General features: G+C 46.5%; 4 non-coding genes and 30 pseudogenes across 4 annotated transcripts; all 34 read right to left on the bottom strand.

Moving 5' to 3' along the window:
* Positions 1 to 3: 3 nt before the first annotated feature.
* On the bottom strand, positions 4 to 122 carry LOC148249389 (5S ribosomal RNA; annotated as a pseudogene).
* Positions 123 to 685: 563 nt separating this feature from the next.
* LOC148249388 (5S ribosomal RNA) lies at positions 686 to 804 on the bottom strand (annotated as a pseudogene).
* A 209-nt stretch (positions 805 to 1,013) lies between these two features.
* LOC148249387 (5S ribosomal RNA) lies at positions 1,014 to 1,132 on the bottom strand (annotated as a pseudogene).
* A 204-nt stretch (positions 1,133 to 1,336) lies between these two features.
* Positions 1,337 to 1,455, bottom strand: LOC148249386 (5S ribosomal RNA; annotated as a pseudogene).
* A 548-nt stretch (positions 1,456 to 2,003) lies between these two features.
* Positions 2,004 to 2,122, bottom strand: LOC148249385 (5S ribosomal RNA; annotated as a pseudogene).
* Positions 2,123 to 2,327: 205 nt separating this feature from the next.
* On the bottom strand, positions 2,328 to 2,446 carry LOC148249384 (5S ribosomal RNA; annotated as a pseudogene).
* Positions 2,447 to 2,681: 235 nt separating this feature from the next.
* Positions 2,682 to 2,800, bottom strand: LOC148249383 (5S ribosomal RNA; annotated as a pseudogene).
* A 205-nt stretch (positions 2,801 to 3,005) lies between these two features.
* On the bottom strand, positions 3,006 to 3,124 carry LOC148249382 (5S ribosomal RNA; annotated as a pseudogene).
* Positions 3,125 to 3,686: 562 nt separating this feature from the next.
* LOC148249381 (5S ribosomal RNA) lies at positions 3,687 to 3,805 on the bottom strand. Its single transcript, XR_015815865.1, has one exon. It is a non-coding gene; the product is annotated as a 5S ribosomal RNA (ribosomal RNA).
* Positions 3,806 to 4,014: 209 nt separating this feature from the next.
* Positions 4,015 to 4,133, bottom strand: LOC148249380 (5S ribosomal RNA; annotated as a pseudogene).
* Positions 4,134 to 4,940: 807 nt separating this feature from the next.
* Positions 4,941 to 5,059, bottom strand: LOC148249379 (5S ribosomal RNA; annotated as a pseudogene).
* Positions 5,060 to 5,621: 562 nt separating this feature from the next.
* On the bottom strand, positions 5,622 to 5,740 carry LOC148249378 (5S ribosomal RNA; annotated as a pseudogene).
* A 210-nt stretch (positions 5,741 to 5,950) lies between these two features.
* LOC148249377 (5S ribosomal RNA) lies at positions 5,951 to 6,069 on the bottom strand (annotated as a pseudogene).
* A 204-nt stretch (positions 6,070 to 6,273) lies between these two features.
* On the bottom strand, positions 6,274 to 6,391 carry LOC148249376 (5S ribosomal RNA; annotated as a pseudogene).
* Positions 6,392 to 6,952: 561 nt separating this feature from the next.
* On the bottom strand, positions 6,953 to 7,071 carry LOC148249375 (5S ribosomal RNA; annotated as a pseudogene).
* Positions 7,072 to 7,273: 202 nt separating this feature from the next.
* LOC148249374 (5S ribosomal RNA) lies at positions 7,274 to 7,392 on the bottom strand (annotated as a pseudogene).
* A 559-nt stretch (positions 7,393 to 7,951) lies between these two features.
* Positions 7,952 to 8,070, bottom strand: LOC148249373 (5S ribosomal RNA; annotated as a pseudogene).
* A 561-nt stretch (positions 8,071 to 8,631) lies between these two features.
* LOC148249372 (5S ribosomal RNA) lies at positions 8,632 to 8,750 on the bottom strand (annotated as a pseudogene).
* A 206-nt stretch (positions 8,751 to 8,956) lies between these two features.
* Positions 8,957 to 9,075, bottom strand: LOC148249371 (5S ribosomal RNA; annotated as a pseudogene).
* Positions 9,076 to 9,284: 209 nt separating this feature from the next.
* LOC148249370 (5S ribosomal RNA) lies at positions 9,285 to 9,403 on the bottom strand (annotated as a pseudogene).
* Positions 9,404 to 9,610: 207 nt separating this feature from the next.
* LOC148249369 (5S ribosomal RNA) lies at positions 9,611 to 9,728 on the bottom strand (annotated as a pseudogene).
* Positions 9,729 to 10,289: 561 nt separating this feature from the next.
* LOC148249368 (5S ribosomal RNA) lies at positions 10,290 to 10,408 on the bottom strand (annotated as a pseudogene).
* Positions 10,409 to 10,614: 206 nt separating this feature from the next.
* On the bottom strand, positions 10,615 to 10,733 carry LOC148249367 (5S ribosomal RNA; annotated as a pseudogene).
* A 209-nt stretch (positions 10,734 to 10,942) lies between these two features.
* On the bottom strand, positions 10,943 to 11,061 carry LOC148249366 (5S ribosomal RNA; annotated as a pseudogene).
* Positions 11,062 to 11,265: 204 nt separating this feature from the next.
* LOC148249365 (5S ribosomal RNA) lies at positions 11,266 to 11,383 on the bottom strand (annotated as a pseudogene).
* Positions 11,384 to 11,944: 561 nt separating this feature from the next.
* LOC148249364 (5S ribosomal RNA) lies at positions 11,945 to 12,063 on the bottom strand. Its single transcript, XR_015816038.1, has one exon. It is a non-coding gene; the product is annotated as a 5S ribosomal RNA (ribosomal RNA).
* A 205-nt stretch (positions 12,064 to 12,268) lies between these two features.
* Positions 12,269 to 12,387, bottom strand: LOC148249363 (5S ribosomal RNA; annotated as a pseudogene).
* Positions 12,388 to 12,589: 202 nt separating this feature from the next.
* Positions 12,590 to 12,708, bottom strand: LOC148249362 (5S ribosomal RNA). The gene has a single exon (XR_015814875.1). It is a non-coding gene; the product is annotated as a 5S ribosomal RNA (ribosomal RNA).
* A 563-nt stretch (positions 12,709 to 13,271) lies between these two features.
* LOC148249361 (5S ribosomal RNA) lies at positions 13,272 to 13,390 on the bottom strand (annotated as a pseudogene).
* A 205-nt stretch (positions 13,391 to 13,595) lies between these two features.
* On the bottom strand, positions 13,596 to 13,714 carry LOC148249360 (5S ribosomal RNA; annotated as a pseudogene).
* A 561-nt stretch (positions 13,715 to 14,275) lies between these two features.
* On the bottom strand, positions 14,276 to 14,394 carry LOC148249359 (5S ribosomal RNA; annotated as a pseudogene).
* Positions 14,395 to 14,599: 205 nt separating this feature from the next.
* Positions 14,600 to 14,718, bottom strand: LOC148249358 (5S ribosomal RNA; annotated as a pseudogene).
* A 562-nt stretch (positions 14,719 to 15,280) lies between these two features.
* LOC148249357 (5S ribosomal RNA) lies at positions 15,281 to 15,399 on the bottom strand. The gene has a single exon (XR_015815864.1). It is a non-coding gene; the product is annotated as a 5S ribosomal RNA (ribosomal RNA).
* Positions 15,400 to 15,936: 537 nt separating this feature from the next.
* LOC148249356 (5S ribosomal RNA) lies at positions 15,937 to 16,055 on the bottom strand (annotated as a pseudogene).
* Positions 16,056 to 16,164: the final 109 nt, after the last annotated feature.

The following is a 16,164-nucleotide window of genomic DNA, read 5'->3' as shown; positions in this document are numbered from 1 at the left end:
AAATTTGTGCGACACGAGGACTTCCCAAGAGGTCACCCATCCGAGTACTACTCTCGCCCAAGCACACTTAACTGCGGAGTTCTGATGGGATCCAGTGCATTAATGCTGGTATGATCGCACCTGTTTAATTTTGCGCTGCAAATACATAAACTCATTCCCCTTTCTTCCCCTCTCCCGTCATTTGTTTCCTTGTGCGTGCGCACTGCACCTCCCGTTCTCGTTCTAATATCAAGTAAAATTCTACGGTGCCGTGACTCACATTTGCGAATAAACCTGAGGGCCATAATTCAAGTCGCGCGTATCGTCGAAAGAATCATCTGCAAAAAAATGGGTGCAACACGAGGACTTCCTAAGAAAATAGGTAAAATATAAGGACTTCATAGGAAGTCACCCATCCTAGTGCTACTCTCGCCCAAGAACCTTTAACTTGCGGAGTTCTAATAGAATCCGTTGCGTTGGTGCTGGTATGATTGCTCATGTTTCATTCTGCGCTGCAAATACATATACTTTTTCTACCTCCATCCCCCCTCCCGTCATTTGTTTCCTTGTGCGTGCACTCTGCATCTCTCTTTCTCGTTCTAATATCGATTCAAATGCTCCTGCTTCTTGACTCACATTTGCGTATAAACTAGTGGACCCTTGTTCCAGTCGCGCGTAACGTCGAACGACCCGTCTGAAAAAAAAATTAGTGCGACACGAGGACTTCCCAAGAGGTAACCCATTCGAGTAATACTCTCGCCCAAGCACACTTAACTGCGGAGTTCTGATGGGATCCGGTGCATTAGTGCTGGTATGATCGAACCTGTTTAATTTCGCGCTGCAAATACATAAACTCCTTCTCCTTTATTCCCCCTCCCGTCATTCGTTTCCTTGTGCGTGCGCACTGCACCTCTCGTTCTCGCTCAAATATCAAGTAAAATGCCACGGCGCCGTGACTCACATTTGCGAATAAATCTGCGGACCATAATTAAGGTCGCGCATAAGGTCGAACGGCACAACTGAAAAAAAGAAAATGGGTGCAACACGAGAACTTCCCAGGAGGTAACCCATCATTGTACTGCTTTCGCCAAAGCACACTTAACTGCGGAGTTCTGATGGGATCCGGTGCATTTGTGCTGGTGTGACCGCACCTGTTTAATTTTGTGCTGAAAATACATACACTCCTTCTTCCCTCCCCCCCTCCCATCATTTGTTTTCTTGTGCGTTCACACTGCACCTCTCCTTCTCGTTCTAATATCGATTAAAATGCCCCTGATTCTAGACTCACATTTGCGTATAAACCAGCGGACCATAGTTCCAGTCGCGCGTAACGTCGAACGACCCATCTGAAAAAAAATTATTGAGATACGAGGACTTCCGAAGAGGTCACCCATCCGAGTACTACACTCGCTCAAGCACACTTAACTGTAGAGTTCTGATGGGATCCAGTGCATTAGTGCTGGTATGATGCCACTTGTTTAATTTTGCGCTTCAAATACATACACTCCTTCTCTTTTCTTCCTCCTCCCAATATTTGTTTCCTTGTGCGTGCGCACTGCACCTCCCGTACTCGTTCTAATATCAAGTAAAATGTCACGGCGCCGTGACTCACATTTGCGAATAAACCTGCGGACCATAAATCAAGTCGCGCGTAACGTCGAAAGAATCATCTGCAAAAAGATGGGTGTAACACGAGGACCTCCCAAGAAAATGGGCGAAATATAAGGACTTCGCAGGAGGTCACCCATCCGAGTCATTTTCTCACCCAAGCACCCTTAACTGCGGAGTTCTGATAGAATCCGTTGTATTAGTGCTGGTATGATCCCTCATGTTTCATTCTGCACTGCAAATACATACACTTTTTCTCCTCCCGTCATTTGTTTCCTTGTGCGTGCACTCTGCATCTCTCTTTCTCATTCTAATATCAAGTAATATGCCCCAGCACCGTGACTCACCTTTGCAAATGAACCAGCGGTTTATAATTCCATTCGCGCATAACTTCGAACAACCAATCCGAAAAAAAATAAGTACAAAACGAGGGCTTCCCAAGTGGTCACCCATCCGAGTACTACTCTCGTCCAAGCACACTTAACTGCGGAGTTCTGATGGGATCCGGGGCTTTAGTGCTGGTATGATCGCACCTGTTTAATTTCGCGATGCAAATACATATACTCCTTCTCCTTTCTTCCCCCTCCCGTCATTTGTATCCTTGTGCGTTAACACTTCACCTCTCATTCTCGTTCTAATATCGATTAAAATGCCCCTGCTTATTGACTCACATTTGCGTATAAACCAGCGGACCCTAGTTCCAGACGCGCGTAACGTCGAACGACCCGTCTGAAAAAAAATTGGTGCGACACGAGGACTTCCCAGGAGGTCACGCATCCGAGTACTAATCTCGCCCAAGCACACTTAACTGCAGAGTTCTGATGGGATCCGGTGCAATAGTGCTGGTATGATCGCACCCGTTTAATTTTGCGCTTCTATTATATAAACTCATTCCACTTTCTTCCCCCTCCCGTCATTTGTTTCCTAGTGCGTGCGCACTGCACCTCCCGTTCTCGTTCTAATATCAAGTAAAATGCCACGGCGCCGTGACTCACATTTGCTAATAAACCTGAGGACCATAATTCAAGTCGCGCGTAACGTCGAAAGAATCATCTGCAAAAAAATGGGTGCAACACGAGGACTTCACAAGAAAATGGGTGAAATATAAGAACTTCGCAGGAGGTAACCCATGCTAGTACTACTCTCGCCCAAGCACCCTTACCTACGGAGTTCTGATAGAATCCGTTGCATTAGTGCTGGTATGATCGCACCTGTTTCATTTCTTGCTGAAAATACATACACTCCTTCTCCTTCCTTCCCCCTCCCATCAATTGTTTCTTTGTGCGTTCACACTGCACCTCTCCTTCTCATTCTAATATGGATTAAAATGCCCCTGCTTCTTGACTCACATTTGCGTATAAACCAGCGGACCCTAGTTCCAGTCGCGCGTAACGTCGAACGACCCGTCTGAAAAAAAATTGGTGCGACACGAGGACTTCCCAGGAGGTCACCAATCCGAGTACTACTCTCGCCAAAGCACACTTAACTGCGGAGTTCTGACGGAATCCGGTGCATTAGTGCTGGTATGATCGCACACGTTTAATTCCGCGCTGCAAATACATAAACTCCTTCTCCTTTCTTCCCCCTCCCGTCATTTGTTTCCTTGTGCGTGCGCACTGCCCCTCCCGTGCTCCTTCTAATATAAAGTAACATGCTACGGTGCCGTGACTCACATTTGCGAATAAACCTGAGGACCATAATTCAAGTCGCGCGTATCGTCGAAAGAATCATCTGCAAAAAAATGGGTGGAACACGAGGACTTCCTAAGAAAATTGGTGAAATATAAGGACTTCGCATGAGGTCACCCATCCTAGTGCTACTCTCGCCCAAGCACCCTTAACTTGCGGAGTTCTGATAGAATCCGTTGCATTGGTGCTGGTATGATCGCTCATGTTTCATTCTGCGCTGCAAATACATACACTTTTTCTCCCTCCATCCCCCCTCCCGTCATTTGTTTCCTTGTGCGTGCACTCTGCATCTCTCCTTCTCGTTCTAATATCGATTAAAATGCCCCTGCTTCTTGACTCACATTTGCGTATAAACCAGCGGACCCTAGTTCTAGTCGCGCGTAACGTCGAACGACCCGTCTGAAAAAAAAATTAGTGCGACACGAGGACTTCCCAAGAGGTCACCCATCCGAGTACTACTCTCGCCCAAGCACACTTAACTGCGGAGTTCTGATGGGATCCGGTGCATTAGTGCTGGTATGATCGCACATGTTTAATTTTGCGCTGCAAATACATAAACTCCTTCACCTTTCTTCTCCCTCCCGTCATTTGTTTCCTTGTGCGTGCACACTGCACCTCTCGTTCTCGTTCAAATATCAAATAAAATGCCACGACACCGTGACTCACATTTGCTAATAAATCTGCGGACCATAATTAAAGTCGCGCGTAACGTCGAATGGCACATCTGAAAAAAAGAAAATGGATGCAACACGAGAACTTCCCACGATGTAACCCATAATTGTACTACTTTCACCAAAGCACACTTGACAGCGGAGTTCTGATGGGATCCGGTGCATTTGTGCTGGTATGATCGCACCTGTTTAATTTCGCACTGCAAATACATACACTCATTCCCCTTTCTTCCCCCTCCCGCCATTTGTTTCCTTTTACGTGCGCACTGCACCTCCCGCTCTCGTTCTAATATCAAGTAAAATGCCACGGCACCGTGACTCACATTTGCGAATAAACCTGAGGACCATAATTCAAATCGCGCGTAACGTCGAAAGAATCATCTGCAAAAAAATGGGTGCAACACGAGGACTTCACAAGAAAATGGGTGAAATATAAGGACTTCGCAGGAGGTAACCCATGCTAGTACTACTCTCGCCCAAGCACCCTTACCTACGGAGTTCTGATAGAATCCTTTGCATTAGTGCTGGTATGATCGCACCTGTTTCATTTCGTGCTGAAAATACATACACTCCCTCTCCTTCCCTCCCCCTCCCATCGATTGTTTCAAAAAAAACCTGAGGACTATAATTCAAAAAAATGGGTGCAACACGAGGACTTCACAAGAAAATGGGTGAAATATAAGGACTTCGCAGGAGATAACCCATGCTAGTACTACTCTGGCCCAAGCACCTTACCTACGGAGTTCTGATAGAATCCGATGCATTAGTGCTGGCATGATCGCACCTGTTTCATTTCGTGCTGAAAATACATACACTCTTTCTCCTTCCCTCCCCCTCCCGTCATTTGTTTCTTTGTGTGTGCACTCTTTCATCTCTCCTTCTCGTTCTAATATCGATTAAAATGCCCCTGCTTCTTGACTCACATTTACGTATAAACTAGTGGACCCTAGTTGCAGTCGCACATAACGTCGAACGACCCGTCTGAAAAAAAAAATTAATGCGACATGAGGACTTCCCAGGAGATCACCCATCCGAGTACTACTCTCGCCCAAGCACACTTAACTGCGGAGTTCTAATGGGATCTGGTGCATTAGTGCTGGTATGATCGCACCTGTTTAATTTCGCGCTGCAAATACATAAACTCCTTCTCCTTTCTTCCCCCTCCCGTCATTTGTTTCCTTGTGCGTGCGCACTGCACCTCACGTTCTCGTTCAAATATCAAGTAAAATGCCACGGCGCCGTGACTCACATTTGTGAATAAACCTGAGTACCATAATTCAAGTCGCGCGTAAAGTCGAAAGAATCATCTGCAAAAATATGGGTGCAACACGAGGACTTCCTAAGAAAATAGGTGAAATATAAGGACTTCGCAGGAGGTCACCCATCCTAGTGCTACTCTCGCCCAAGCACCCTTAACTTGCGGAGTTCTGATAGAATCCGTTGCATTGGTGCTGATATGATTGCTAATGTTTCATTCTGCACTGCAAATACATACACTTTTTCTCCCCCCATCCCCCCTCCCGTCATTTGTTTCCTTGTGCGTGCACTCTGCATCTCTCCTTCTCGTTCTAATATCGATTAAAATGCCCCTGCTTCTTTACACACATTTGCGTATAAACCAGTGGACCCTAGTTCCAGTCGCGCGTAACGTCGAACGACCCATCTGAAAAAAAAATTAGTGCGACACGAGGACTTCCCAGTAGGTCACCCATCCGAGTACTACTCTCGCCCAAGCACACTTAATTGCGGAGTTCTGATAGGCTCCGGTGCATTAGTGCTGGTATGATCGCTCCTATCTAATATCGCGCTGCAAATACATAATCTACTCCTCCTTTCTTCCCCCTCCCGTCATTTGTTTCCTTGTGCGTGCGCACTGCACCTCTCGTTCTCGTTCAAATATCAAGTAAAATGCCACAGCACCGTGACTCACATTTGCGAATATATCTGCGGACCATAATTAAAGTCGCGCGTAACTTCGAACGACACATCTGAAAAAAAAGAAAATGGGTGCAACACGAGAACTTCCCATGAGGTAACCCATCATTGTACTACTTTCGCTAAAGCACACTTAACTGCGGAGTTTTGATGGGATCCGGTACATTTGTGCTGGTGTGACCGCACCTGTTTAATTTCGTGCTGAAAATACATACACTCCTTCTTCCCTCCCCCCCTCCCATCATTTGTTTCCTTGTGCGTTCACACTGCACATCTCCTTCTCGTTCTAATATCGATTAAAATGCCTCTGATTCTTGACTCACATTTGCGTATAAACCAGCGGACCATAGTTCCAGTCGCGCGTAACGTCGGACGACCCATCTGAAAAAAAATTGTTGCGATACGAGGACTTCCCAATAGGTCACCCATCCGAGTACTACTCTCGCCCAAGCACGATTAACTGCAGAGTTCTGATGGGATCCAGTGCATTAGTGCTGGTATGATGCCACTTGTTTAATTTTGCACTTCAAATACATACACTCCTTCTCTTTTCTTCCTCCTCCCGTCATTTGTTTCCTTGTGCGTGCGCACTGCACCTCCCGTACTCGTCCTAATATCAAGTAAAATGCCACGGCGTCGTTTCTCACATTTGCGAATAAACTTGCGGACCATAAATCAAGTCGCGCGTAACGTCGAAAGAATCATCTGCAAAAAGATGGGTGCAACACGACGACCTCCAAAGAAAATGGGTGAAATATAAGGACTTCGCAGGAGGTCACCCATCCGAGTACATTTCTCGCCCAAGCACCCTTAACTGCGGAGTTCTGATAGAATCCGTTGCATTAGTGCTGGTATGATCCCTCATGTTTCATTTTGCACTGTAAATACATACACTCTTTCTCTTCCCATCCCCCTTCCCGTCATTTGTTTCCTTGTGCGTGCACTCTGCATCTCTCTTTCTCGTTCTAATATCAAGTAATATGCTCCGGCACCGTGACTCACCTTTGCAAATGAACCAGCGGCTTATAATTCCATTCGCGCGTAACGTCGAACAACCCATCTGAAAAAAAATAGGTGCAACACGAGGGCTTCCTAGGTGGTAACCCATCCGAGTACTACTCTCGCCCAAACACACTTAACTGCGGAGTTCTAATGAGATCCAGGGCTTTAGTGCTGGTATGATCGCACCTCTTTAATTTCGCGCTGCAAATAAATACACTCCTCCTTTCTTCCCCTTTCCGTTATTTGTTTCCTTGTCCGTTCACACTTCTCCTCTCATTCTCGTTCTAATATCGATTAAAATGCCCCTGCTTCTTGACTCACATTTGCGTATAAACCAGCGGACCCTAGTTCCAGACGCGCGTAACGTCGAACGACCATTCTGAAAAAAAATTTGTGCGACACAAGGACTTCCCAGGAGGTCAACCATCCGAGTACTAATCTCGCCCAAGCACACTTAACTGCGGAGTTCTAATGGGATCTGGGGCTTTAGTGCTGGTATGATCGCACCTGTTTAGCTTCGCGCTGCAAATACATACAATCCTTCTCTTTTCTTCCCCCTCCCGTCATTTGTTTCCTTGTGCGTGCGCGCTGCACCTCCCGTTCTCGTTCTAGTATCAAGACAAATGCTACAGCGCCGTGCCTCACATTTGCGAATAAACCTGAGGACCATAATTCAAGTCACGCGTAACGTCGAAAGAATCATCTGCAAAAAAATGGGTGTAACACGAGGACTTCACAAGAAAATGGGTGAAATATAAGGACTTCGCTGAAGGTAACCCATGCTATAACTAGTCTCGCCCAAGCACCCTTACCTACGGAGTTCTGATAGAATCCGTTGCATTAGTGCTGGTATGATCGCACCTTTTTCATTCTGCGCTGCAAATACATACACATTTTCTCCTTCCCTCCCCCTCCCATCAATTGTTTCCTTGAGCGTTCACACTGCACCTCTCCTTCTCGTTCTAATATCGATTAAAATGCCCATGCTTCTTGACTCACATTTGCGTATAAACTAGCGGATCCTAGTTCCAGTCGCGCGTATTGTCGAACGACCCGTCTGAAAAAAAATTTGTGCGACACGAGCACTTCCTAGGAAGTAACCCATCCGAGTACTACTCTCACTCAAACACGCTTAACTGCAGAGTTCTGATGGGATCCAGTGCATTAGTACTGGTATGATCGCACCCGTTTAATTTCGCGCTGCAAATACATAAACTCCTCTCTTTTCTTCCCCCTCCAGTCATTTGTTTCCTTGTGCGTGCGCACTGCACCTCCCGTGCTGGTTCTAATATCAAGTAAAATGCTACGGTGCCGTGACTCACATTTGCGAATAAACCTGACGACCATAATTCAAGTCGCGCGTATCGTCGAAAGAATCATCTGCAAAAAAAATGGGTGTAACACGAGGACTTCCTAAGAAAATGGGTGAAATATAAGGACTTCGCAGGAGGTCACCCATCCTAGTGCTACTCTCGCCCAAGCACCCTTAACTTGCGGATTTCTGATAGAATCCGTTGCATTCGTGCTGGTATGATTGCTAATGTTTCATTCTGCGCTGCAAATACATACACTTTTTCTCCCTCCATCCCCCCTCCCGTCATTTGTTTCCTTGTGCGTGCACTCTGCATCTCTGCTTCTCGTTCTAATATCGATTAAAATGCCCCTGCTTCTTGACTCACATTTGCGTATAAACCAGCGGATCCTAGTTCCAGTCGCGCGTATTGTCGAACGACCCGTCTGAAAAAAAATTGGTGCGACACGAGGACTTCCTAGGAGGTCACCCATCCGAGTACTACTCTCGCCCAAACACACTTAACTGCAGAGTTCTGATGGGATCCAGTGCATTAGTGCTGGTATGATCGCACCCGTTTAATTTCGCGCTGCAAATACATACACTCCTTCTCCTTTCTTCCCCCTTCCGTCAATTGTTTCCTTGTGCGTTCACACTTCACCTCTCATTCTCGTTCAAATATCGATTAAAATGCCCTTGCTTCTTGACTCACATTTGGGTATAAACCAGTGGACCCTAGTTTTAGTCGAGCGTAACGTCGAAGGACCCGTCTGAAAAAAAAATTAGTGCGACACAAGGACTTCCCAGGAGGTGACCCATCCAAGTACTACTCTCGCCCAAGCACACTTAACTACGGAGTTCTGATGGGATCCGGTGCATTAGTGATAGTATGATCACAACTGTTTAATTTTGCGCTGCAAATACATAAAGTCCTTCTCCTTTCTTCCCCTTCCCGTCATTTGTTTCCTTGTGCGTGCGCACTGCACCTCTCGTTCTCGTTCAAATATCAAGTAAAATGCCACGGCGTCGTGACTCACATTTGTGAATAAATCCGCGGACCATAATTAAAGTCGCGCGTAACGTCGAACCGCACATCTGAAAAAAAGAAAATGGGTGCAGCACGAGAACTTCCAAGGAGGTAACCCATCATTGTACCACTTTCGCCAAAGCACACTTAATTACGGAGTTCTGATGGGATCCGTTGCATTTGTGCTGGTGTGACCGCACCTGTTTAAATTTCGTGCAGAAAATACATACACTCTCCTTCTTCCCTCCCCCCCTCCCATCATTTGTTTCCTTGTGCGTTCACACTGTACCTCTCCTTCTCGTTCTAATATCGATTAAAATGCCCCTGATTCTTGACTCACATTTGCGTATAAACCAGCGGACCATATTTCCAGTCGCGCGTAACGTCGAACGACCCATCTTAAAAAAAATTGTTGCGATACGAGGACTTCCCAAGAGGTCACCCATCCGAGTACTACTCTCGCCCAAGAACACTTAACTGCAGAGTTCTGATGGGATCCAGTGCATTAGTGCTGGTATGATGCCACTTGTTTAATTTTGCGCTTTAAATACATACACTCCTTCCCTTTTCTTCATCCTCCCGTCATTTGTTTCCTTGTGCGTGCGCACTGCACCTCCCGTACTCGTTCTAATATCAAGTAAAATGCCACGGCGCCGTGACTCACATTTGCGAATAAACCTGCAGACCATAAATCAAGTCGCGCGTAACGTCGAAAGAATCATCTACGAAAAAATGGGTGCAACACGAGGACCTCCTAAGAAAATGGGTGAAATATAAGGACTTCGCAGGAGGTCACCCATCCGAGTACTTTTCTCGCCCAAGCACCCTTAACTGCGGAATTCTGATAGAATCCGTTGCATTAGTGCTGGTATGATCACTCATGTTTCATTCTGCACTGCAAATACATACACTCTTTCTCCTCCCATCCCCCCGCCCGTCATTTGTTTCCTTGTGCGTGCACTCTGCATCTCTCTTTCTCGTTTTATTATCAAGTAATATGCCCCGGCACCGTGACTCACCTTTGCAAATGAACCAGCGGTTTATAATTCCATTCGCGTGTAACGTCGAACAACCCATCTGAAAAAAAATAGGTGCAACACGAGGGCTTCCCAAGTGGTCACCCATCCGAGTACTACTATCGCCCAAGCACACCTAACTGCGGAGTTCTGATGGGATCCGAGGCTTTAGTCCTGGTATGATCGCACCTGTTTAATTTCGCGCTGCAAATACATACACTCCTTCTCCTTTCTTCCCTCTCCCGTCATTTGTTTCCTTGTGCGTTCACACTTCACCTCTCATTCTCGTTCTAATATCGATTAAAATGCCCCTGCTTCTTGACTCACATTTGCGTATAAACCAGTGGACCCTAGTTCTAGTCGCGCGTAACGTCGAACGACGCGTCTGAAAAAAAAATTAGTGCGACACAAGGACTTCCCAGGAGGTCACCCATCCGAGTACTACTCTCGCCCAAGCACACTTAGCTGCGGAGTTCTGATGGGATTCGATGCATTAGTGATGGTATGATCGCACCTGTTTAATTTTGCGCTTCAAATACATAAAGTCCTTCTCCTTTCTTCCCCCTCCCGTCATTTGTTTCCTTGTGCGTGCGCACTGCACCTCTCGTTCTCGTTCAAACATCAAGTAAAATGCCACGGCGTCGTGACTCACATTTGCGAATAAATCTGCGGACCATAATTAAAGTCGCGCGTAACGTCGAACCGCACATCTGAAAAAAAGAAAATGGGTGCAACACGAGAACTTCCCAGGAGGTAACCCATCATTGTACCGCTTTCGCCAAAGCACACTTAACTGCGGAGTTCTGATGGGATCCGGTGCATTTGTGCTGGTGTGACCGCACCTGTTTAATTTCGTGCAGAAAATACATACACTCCTTCTTCCCTCCCCCCCTCCCATCATTTGTTTCCTTGTGCGTTCACACTGCACCTCTCATTCTCGTTCTAATATCGATTAAAATGCCCCTGATTCTTGACTCACATTTGCGTATAAACCAGCGGACCATAGTTCCAGTCGCGCGTAACGTCGAACGACCCATCTTAAAAAAAATTGTTGCGATACGAGGACTTCCCAAGAGGTCACCCATCCGAGTACTACTCTCGCCCAAGCACGCTTAAATGGAGAGTTCTGATGGGATCCAGTGCATTAGTGCTGGTATGATGCCACTTGTTTAATTTTGCGCTTGAAATACATACACTCCTTCCCTTTTCTTCATCCTCCCGTCATTTGTTTCCTTGTGCGTGCGCACTGCACCTCCCGTACTCGTTTTAATATCAAGTAAAATGCCACGGCGCCGTGACTCACATTTGCGAATAAACCTGCGGACAATAAATCAAGTCGCATGTAACATCGAAAGAATCATCTACAAAAAGATGGGTGCAACACGAGGACCTCCCAAGAAAATGGGTAAAATATAAGGACTTCGCAGGAGGTCACCCATCCGAGTACTTTTCTTGCCCAAGCACCCTTAACTGCGGAGTTCTGAAAGAATCCGTTGCATTAGTGCTGGTATGATCCCTCATGTTTCATTCTGCACTGCAAATACATACACTCTTTCTCCTCCCATCCCCCCTCCCGTCATTTGTTTCCTTGTGCGTGCACTCTGCATCTCTCTTTCTTGTTCTAATATCAAGTAATATTCCCCGGCACCGTGACTCACCTTTGCAAATGAACCAGCGGTTTATAATTCCATTCGCGCGTAACGTCAAACAACCAATCCGAAAAAAAATAGGTGCAACACGAGGGCTTCCCAAGTGGTCACCCATCCGAGTACTACCCTCGCCCAAGCACACTTAACTGCGGAGTTCTAATGGGATCCGGAGCTTTAGTGCTGGTATGATCGCACCTGTTTAATTTCGCGCTGCAAACACATACACTCCTTCTCCTTTCTTCCCCCTCCCGTCATTTGTTTCATTGTGCCTTCACACTTCACCTCTCATTCTCGTTCTAATATCGATTAAAATGCCCCTGATTCTTCACTCACATTTGCGTATAAACCAGCGGACCCTAGTTCCAGACGCGCGTAACGTCGAACGACCCGTCTGAAAAAAAATTCGTGCGACACGAGGACTTCCCAAGAGGTCATCCATCCGAGTACTAATCTCGCCCAAACACACTTAACTGCAGAGTTCTGATGGGATCCGGGGCTTTAGTGCTGGTATGATCGCTCCTGTTTAGTTTCGCACTGCAAATACATACACTCCTCCTTTCTTCCCCCTCCCGTCATTTGTTTCCTTGTGCGTTCACACTTCACCTCTCATTCTCGTTCTAATATCGATTAAAATTCCCCTGCTTCTTGACTCACATTTGCGTATAAACCAGCGGACCCTAGTTCCAGTTGCGCGTAACTTCGAACGACCGGTATGAAAAAAAATTGGTGCGACACGAGGACTTCCCAGGAGGTCACCCATCCGAGTACTACTCTCGCCCAAGCAAACTTAACTGCGGAGTTCTGATGGGATCCGGTGCATCAGTGCTGGTATGATCACACCCGTTTAATTTCGCGCTGCAAATACATAAACTCCTTCTCCTTTCTTCCCCCTCCCGTCATTTCTTTCCTTGTGCGTGCGCACTGCACCTCCCGTGCTCGTTCTAATATCAAGTAAAATACTACGGTGTCGTGGCTCACATTTGCGAATAAACCTGAGGACCATAATTCAAGTCGCGCGTAACGTCGAAAGAATCATCTGCAAAACGATGGGTGCAACACGAGGACCACCCAAGAAAATGGGTGAAATATAAGGACTTCGCAGGAGGTCACCCATCCGAGTACTTTTTCTCGCCCGAGCACCCTTAACTGCGGAGTTCTGATAGAATCGGTTGCATTAGTGCTAGTATGAACCCTCATGTTTTATTCTGCACTGCAAATACATACACTCTTTCTCCTTCCAACCCCCCTCCCGTCATTTGTTTCCTTGTGCGTGCACTCTGCATCTCTCTTTCTCGTTCTAATATCAAGTAATATGCCCCGGCACCGTGACTCACCTTTGCAAATGAACCAATGATTTATAATTCCATTCGCGTGTAACATCGAACAACCCATCCGAAAAGAAAAACAGGTACAACACGAGGGCTTCCCAGGTGGTGACCCATCCGAGTACTACTCTCGCCCAAGCACACAAAACTGCGGAGTTCTGATGGGATCCAGAGCTTTAGTGCTGGTATGATCGCACCTGTTTAATTTCGTGCTGCAAATACATACACTCCTTCTCCTTTCTTCTCCCTCCCGTCATTTGTTTCCTTGTGCGTTCATACTTGACCTCTCATTCTCTTTCTAATATCGATTAAAATGTCCCTGCTTCTTGACTCACATTTGCGTATAAACCAGCGGACCCTAGTTCCAGACGCGCGTAACGTCGAACGACCTGTTTGAAAAAAAATTAGTGCGACACGAGGACTTCCCAGGAGGTCACCAATCCGAGTACTAATCTCGCCCAAGCACACTTCACTGCGGAGTTCTGATGGGATCCGGTGCATTAGTGCTGGTATGATCGCACCTGTTTAATTTCGCGCTGCAAATACATAAATTCATTCCCCTTTCTTCCCCCTCCCGTCATTTGTTTCCTTGTGCGTGCGCACTGCACCTCCCGTTCTCGTTCTAATATCAAGTAAATAGCTACAGCGCCGTGACTCACATTTGCGAATAAACCTGAGGACCATAATTCAAGTCGCGCGTAACGTCGAAAGAATCATCTACAAAAAAATGGGTGCAACACGAGGACTTCACAAGAAAATGGGTGAAATATAAGGACTTCGCAGGAGGTAACCCATGCTAGTACTACTCTCGCCCAAGCACCCTTACATACATAGTTCTGATAGAATCCGTTGCATTAGTGCTGGTATGATCGCACCAGTTTAATTTCGCGCTGCAAATACAAAAACTCCATCTCCTTTCTTCCCCCTCCCGTCATTTGTTTCCTTGTGCGTGCGCACTGCACCTCTCGTTCTCGTTCAAATATAAAGTAAAATGCCACGGCCCCGTGACTCACATTTGCGAATAAATCTGCGGACCATAATTAAAGTCGCGCGTAACATCGAACGGCACATCTGAAAAAAAAAATGGGTGCAACACGAGAACTTCCCAGGAGGTAACCCATCATTGTACTACTTTCGCCAAAGCACACTTAACTGCGGAGTTCTGATGGGATCCGGTGCATTAGTGTTGGTGTGACCGCACCTGTTTAATTTCGTGCTGAAAATACATACACTCCTTCTTCCCTCCCCCCCTCCCATCATTTGTTTCCTTGTGCGTTCACACTGCACCTCTCCTTCTCGTTCAAATATTGATTAAAATGTCCCTGATTCTTGACTCACATTTGCGTATAAACCAGCGGACCCTAGTTCCAGTCGCGCGTAACGTCGAACGACCCGTCTGAAAAAAAAATTGGTGCGACACGAGGACTTCCCAGGAGGTCACCAATCCGAGTACTACTCTCGCCAAAGCACACTTAACTGCGGAGTTCTGACGAAATCCGGTGCATTAGTGCTGGTATGATCGCACACGTTTAATTCCGTGCTGCAAATACATAAACTCCTTCTCCTTTCTTCCCCCTCCCGTCATTTGTTTCCTTGTGCGTGCGCACTGCCCCTCCCGTGCTCCTTCTAATATAAAGTAAAATGCTACGGTGCCGTGACTCACATTTGCGAATAAACCTGAGGACCATAATTCAAGTCGCGCGTATCGTCGAAAGAATCATCTGCAAAAAAATGGGTGGAACACGAGAACTTCCTAGGAAAATTGGTGAAATATAAGGACTTCGCATGAGGTCACCCATCCTAGTGCTACTCTCGCCCAAGCACCCTTAACTTGCGGAGTTCTGATAGAATCCGTTGCATTGGTGCTGGTATGATCGCTCATGTTTCATTCTGCGCTCCAAATACATACACTTTTTCTCCCTCCATCCCCCCTCCCGTCATTTGTTTCCTTGTGCGTGCACTCTGCATCTCTCCTTCTCGTTCTAATATCGATTAAAATGCCCCTGCTTCTTGACTCACATTTACGTATAAACCAGCGGACCCTAGTTCCAGTCGCGCGTAACGTCGAATGACCCGTCTGAAAAAATAATTAGTGCGACACGAGGACTTCCCAAGAGGTCACCCATCCGAGTACTACTCTCGCCCAAGCACACTTAACTGCGGAGTTCTGATGGGATCCGGTGCATTAGTGCTGGTATGATCGCACATGTTTAATTTTGCGCTGCAAATACATAAACTCCTTCTCATTTCTTCTCCCTCCCGTCATTTGTTTCCTTGTGCGTGCACACTGCACCTCTCGTTCTCGTTCAAATATCAAATAAAATGCCACGACACCGTGACTCACATTTGCTAATAAATCTGCGGACCATAATTAAAGTCGCGCGTAACGTCGAATGGCACATCTGAAAAAAAGAAAATGGATGCAACACGAGAACTTCCCACGATGTAACCCATAATTGTATTACTTTCGACAAAGCACACTTGACAGCGGAGTTCTGATGGGATCCGGTGCATTTGTGCTGGTATGATCGCACCTGTTTAATTTCGCACTGCAAATACATACACTCATTCCCCTTTCTTCCCCCTCCCGTCATTTGTTTCCTTGTGCGTGCGCACTGCACCTCTCGTTCTCGTTCAAATATCAAGTAAAATGCCACGGCGCCGTGACTCACATTTGCGAATAAACCTACGGACCATAATTAAAGTCGCGCGTAACGTCGAACGGCACATCTGAAAAAAAGAAAATGGGTGCAACACGAGAACTTCCCAGGAGGTAACCCATCATTGTACTACTTTCACCAAAGCACACTTAACTGCGGAGTTCTGATGGGATCCGGTGCATTTGTGCTGGTGTGACCGCGCCTGTTTAATTTCGTGCTAAAAATACATACACTCCTTCTTCCCTCCCTCCCTCCCATCATTTGTTTCCTTGTGCGTTCACACTGCATATCTCCTTCTCGTTCTAATATCGAT

The sequence above is a fragment of the Carica papaya genome, chromosome 8 (assembly GCF_054855325.1).
Source record: "Carica papaya isolate Zhongbai chromosome 8, ASM5485532v1, whole genome shotgun sequence".
In the NCBI taxonomy this organism is placed as follows: domain Eukaryota; kingdom Viridiplantae; phylum Streptophyta; class Magnoliopsida; order Brassicales; family Caricaceae; genus Carica; species Carica papaya.
Note: the sequence above shows the minus strand (reverse complement) of the source record. Positions and strands in the feature narration are given on the sequence as shown.